Source organism: Petaurus breviceps, unplaced genomic scaffold (genome assembly GCF_028583685.1).
Source record: "Petaurus breviceps papuanus isolate PSGF00001 unplaced genomic scaffold, PetGlider_PUasm1.0 90602, whole genome shotgun sequence".
NCBI classification, from domain to species: domain Eukaryota; kingdom Metazoa; phylum Chordata; class Mammalia; order Diprotodontia; family Petauridae; genus Petaurus; species Petaurus breviceps.
Window position 1 is genome coordinate 4,317,791 of NW_027187283.1, and position 5,784 is coordinate 4,323,574.

The 5,784-nt window shown below is 34.4% G+C and overlaps 1 pseudogene; it reads left to right on the forward strand.

The window, feature by feature from the left end:
* The first annotated feature begins 4,684 nt into the window (after window positions 1-4,684).
* On the forward strand, window positions 4,685-5,196 carry LOC138142720 (SPRY domain-containing protein 7 pseudogene; annotated as a pseudogene).
* Window positions 5,197-5,784: the final 588 nt, after the last annotated feature.

Consider the following 5,784-nt stretch of genomic DNA (forward strand, 5'->3'; position numbering starts at 1 on the left):
TATAAAATCTTTGAGTCGGCTACAATAGTTAGCAATATTCCTATTTTACAGAAGAGGAAACTGAGGTTCAGAGTCAATAAATAACTTGTCATGCAGCTAGCAAATGTCAGAGGCAGGATTTAAATCCAGACATCCCTCATCTCAGGTACATAAAGCTAACTGCTATTCAAAACTGTCTCTCTTCTCCCCTTAGCTCTTATGGATTCAGCAATCATCCCTATGTAAATGTATCCCAAATCTGCTTATTCAGCTCTTTTCTCCCTTTTGGCCTTGACTTAGCATATCCAACTGCCTGGTTGACATGTGTAAACTCACCATGTGTAAAACAAAACTCTTTATCATTCACCCTGGATACATTGCTCCTCTTCATCACATTTTTTCTTCAAACATAACCACCAAATAGTGTCACATCAAAGCTGTTATTCATTACTCTACTCTCATTCACCCACCATACCTCTCAAATGCCATGCTTTGTCCACTTCTTCAGTAACTCTCATGTCCTTCATCTCTTAACTCACAGAATATCTTTATACTACAGTAACACATCACCTCTCACCTGGGCTGTGGAAGTAGCATGATGGATCTAATAGTAGCCAGGTTCTCTATTTCATTCTCTGTGACTGCCAAAATAGATGTTCCTAAAATATGGGGTTGACCACATAGTTTCAGTGGTTTCTCATTGCCTTTGGGATGCAATACCAAGTCTGTTTGCCATTTAATGTTTTCTACAATTTGGGTGAAGATTTTGCTAATTACATGTTAATTCTCCCTCCAACCACTGTCATATTCTAGTCAAGTGTCTTGCTTGCTCTCCACCTCCCTCATCTACATCTCTGAAAATTCATCATGCCTGGGATTCTCTCCCTCTTCCATGCCACTTCTTGGAACTTCTAATTCACTTTAAACTTCAGCAAAAAAATACTACCTGCTTCAAAATACTTTCTTGATTTTATAAGTTGTTTATACCCTTACCATCATAGACTGTGTATACCATATCTATAACATCATCAAGAGCTATATATTTACATTATCTTTATTTATTATCTATATATTTTATCTGTCCATCTATATGTCCTTCTTTTATCTGTCAGCATACTATCCTCTCTTATCGAATATAAGTTCCTTGAGCAAAGAGATTGTTTTGTTCTGATTGGTTTTGTGTCAAGATCATGTAGCAGAGTTACCGGGATATGTCCAGAGCTTAATAAATACCAGTATATTGATTGATTGAAAATGTTTTAATGGAACAGAATGTAATCAACTGGAAATTTACATGGAATTTATCATGTAGTTAACACAGCATCTTTGTTATTTACCATACCTTTTTTATCAACACTTAGGGAAAATATTGATTTTTTTGGAAGCAAAAGAGTTTATTTGTGTGGCATGGCAGAAGAGGTTTAGAAATACAGCAGACATAATGGCCTAAGATGTAATAGCAAATGAATAATGCCTTCTATGGAACAGATACTAGAATAAAAACAATCACAAAGAAGTGGATTCAGAAGATAGAATGTGAAAATTCTTCAGGGAGTCGAAATTAAAAAAGCATATGGTCCTGAAGAAAAGTCATTGGCTTTGGAGTCACCTGAGTGTACATCCTGTCTCCATTGCTTAATAACTGTGTGATCTGAAACACATCATTTGCCTTTCTCTGCATCAGATTTCTCATCTTAAATATGTGAATGTTGAACAAGAAGAACTCAAAGATCCCTTTCAGATATATTGTTATGATTCTATGAATTACTTTCCCAATTTATAAATGACACAAGTGCAAACTTATTTATGTAAAGACCAGCTTCCAATCTAAGCCAATAAAATCAAAATACACAAAGGATATGTTTATTTCTGGTGCTGCTAAAGATTGAAAATGTCAACACCTGTTGTTTTGCTCTCATGTTTACTTTAATGGCTATCAATTTTTTTCCTAGCAAATGTCAAAAAATATGAAAAAATATATATTGCATTTGCAACTGAGCAGATGTCTAAATATCAATTATTGGACAAAGTGATAGATGGCAAAGTACAATAGTAACACATACAACATTTCATTCTGTTAGAATATATCATTTTACTAACAAGGATGTTTGAGAGAGAAAAAAAAAGCTGGTCATCTATCAAAGCATATTGGAATGATATGTCACTCAGTCTCTAGATATCTTCATAACATAAATACTGAATGGAATGCAATCCTTCTAATTGCATGTTATGAGACCTCAGTGTTCTTGCAACATAATTTACTCAAGCTATCTCCATGGTGAAAATTAAAATGGATATTGCATAATGTAGATCAAGGAATAGGGTGAAGAAGAATTCACCTTCTGTTGAGTCATGAGTCATTCCTTTAATTCTATCAGACAACTCCTACAATACTCTACAATCCCAATAACTCAAACCGCAAAGTGGATACTTCAGATTAATTAATCTGGGTTAGTTATCTAAAAATTCATTTTTTAACTTTCATAATTGTAAAATCTCATATTTCCTTTGTGATTTTCTTTTCTTTCTATGATGTTGATGATCACATTTTTTTTCTCATTTGGCACAGAGTCTTGTTTATTAAAAGTCTAAAAATGTAAGTATTGAAATTCCTTTAGGTCAGTAACATATCTGTTTCTCTGTAATAGCAATACACAATTCTTACATAGAATCAAACATCTGAGGAGCATTGTCAACATAAGAACTAAGATTCTTGAGTGTGTGTGGGGGTATGTGTGTGTATATGCAGACACATGCGCACACATAATCCCATATACACCACTATCATATGTACTTGAAAAAGTTGGGACAAAGCAATAATGTAATTAATTTCATTTGTTAGCTGAAAGTCTGATTAAATTAACTTAAAACTTGAACATATTAGGTGCTTAATAAATGTTTTACTGAAGTGAAATGAATGGAAGTGAACACATTCTTACTGAGTTAGTATTCCATTTATAGAACTGGGACTAAATCTTGCAAAAATGCAAAAGATGTATAGGACACAATGGAAGGTACCACCATTTTTCAAACCAGTTAGATTTATAAACTAGTGATCCTCAAGTAGTTTACACTCTATCTGGGGGAATAACACACAGATACATACTCATAATCAATCAAATAAACAGCAATTATTAAATGCCCACTATATACAAGACATTGTAGTAATTATTGGCAATACAAAAAGAGACAAGCAGTCCCTGTATGCAAGAAGTTTACAATCTAATGGGGGAGACAATATTCAAACAAATATACAAAAGCAAGTGATACACAAGATAAATTGTTGTTGTTCAGTTGTTTTGCAGTGGTGTCAAACTCTCTGTGTGACCCAATTTGGGGTTGTCTTGGAAGATATGCCTGAGTGATTTGCCATTTTCTTCTTCAGCTCATTTTGAAGATGAGGAACTGAGGTAAAAAGGGTTAAGTGACTTGCCCAGAGTCACATAGCTAATTCATAAGTGAGGCCATATTTGAACTCAGCAAGAAGCCTTGCTGAATTAAGACCAAGTAATCTCTTCATTGTACTACCTAGCTTCAATAATTAACAGAGTGAAGGAGATTTTGTGAAAAGCTTTTTGTAGAAGACAGAATTTAGTTGGAACTTAAAGTAAGAAAGAGGACACTTTCTGTGTTTGTGTCTGTCTCTGTCTGTCTGTCTGTCTCTCTCTTATGAACACACACACACAATCTTTCTCACAGATAAAATACTAAAATAGCAATATGGGACATGATATGACTTAGCATCCAAATGAATATAGGGGATCCAAAGACCTGTGCTCAAGAGGCAGCTATGTGGCACTGAGCAAGTCAGTTAAATTATGAATAGTAGTTCATCTAAAAATGATGGGATTGAACTATCCTTTTAGAGGTAACATTTTTACTCTGTGGTAAGACAGAACATGGCATTTAATAAATACTAAATGGGCTCAGGGGAAGAAGTTTGTGGAAGGAGAACTTCAGTTTGGCCTAGATAAGGGAAAAAAAAAACAGTATAAGATGTACGAAAAGGAGAATTAGTATAAAGCAAGGCATATTAGAAGTCAGATGACCTGAATGTAGAGTCTTGGGTATGCTTCTTATTACCTTTGTGCCCTGCTTCAAGTCATCTCATCTCTTTAGTTTGCCGCTTCTTCATTTGCCAAATAAAGGAAAAGGACATAACTTACTGAACTACTTTTCATGGGCTCATGAGAGCAGTCCAGATGGATAAATGAAATAGCTTGTGAGAATGTAGTGTTTGGGGAATAATGATGATAGCTATCTGACTAGGTGAGAGTGTTTTTTATGAATGGATGGTAGAAATTTAGAAAGATACATTGAGTTCTGATTATGGACAGTCTTTAATGCTGATTAGGAAAAACTGACCTTGATTCTAAAAATTATAGGTTTCATTTAAGGTTTTTGAGCAGCAGTGGTATAAAACAAAAACAGTTTATTCCAAAGGTTATTCTGATAAGGATACAGAGAATGGTTTGGAAGACAAAACTAGTGTGAAGAAGACCAGCTAGGAGACTATTGGAATAATTCAGGAATGAATCAATAAGGGCCTAGGTTGTTTGGAAATGAAATGGATTATAACAAGATGAGTGTGCCAGTCTCCTAGCCTGGGCTGCCATAGAAGCCGCAGGGAAATGCTGGCTTTGGTATTCTGCTACCTGCACTGCTGCAGTGTCCCAGGGAGGCTATGTAGATGGACATGTAGCACATGGGAACAGATGTTGCAATTGTGAGAAATGGAAGAAGAATATGTGGGACAAGAGGTTGTTTAGCCAACACAACTTTGCATCTGAACAAAAACTACTTTGAATTCAAAATCCAATCCACATGAATCAGGGATATAGAAGTCACAACCAGGAAAGTTAATACGAATCAGATTCAGGAACCAAAACATGTATAGCCTTTTGATGAGGAATAAAGGAGCCCTTCACTACAACAATAAGGAAAAAAATAGGTTGCCAGTAAGCAATTTTCCACAGCAAGGAGATACAGTGGGTATTAAATGTAGAATTAAGTGTATATTTGAATATGCAAATTTATATTTGTATTTAATATACATATATTTAAAAAATAAGTACTGTACAGCATCAGGTAAATGAGGGACACTGTATTCTATTATATATATTGACAGTACAATTTTGGATTGTCACCTTGTTGATTTTTACCATGTTTCTACAACTGGCTCGAAAAAAAATATTATTTGAACAACAAATCTTCTGAATATAATTACACTGAAATTTTCACCCTTAAGCTGTTCCCCCAAAAGCATTTATTGCCCTCTTACTAAATACTTATAAGAAGTACATTCTGGGGCAGCTAGGTGGTGCAGTGAGTAAGAGCTCTGGTCCCAGAGCTGGGAGGACCTGCGACCGGTTCGGCCTCAGACACTTAACACCCACAAAAAAAAAATAAAAATAAAAAAAAAAACCTGGCTGTGTAACCTTGGGCAAGTTACTTAATCCCAATTGCTTTTAAAAATAAAAAAAAGAAGTACATTCTGTTTTTAATAAATATTTGTGAAGTTATCTAAGTACCTAATAGTTTATATACAATGAAATAATTATGATTTAAAATAGTAGGTTGTGTTTTGTGATGTGAAAAATCTACATTTGGGGCAAATTGATTCATATACATATGTGTGTATGAAAATTCAAAGAGAGTTAAAATTTAGATGTTATTGACATTTAGAAAGGCAATTTATTTTTCACATGAAACACTTGCTTAAGTTACAAGAATAAAGTCAGTTATTATTTTATTCATTCTGGAGTTCATATGTTGTTGAAAGAGAAACACTATCTTATCTGTAGT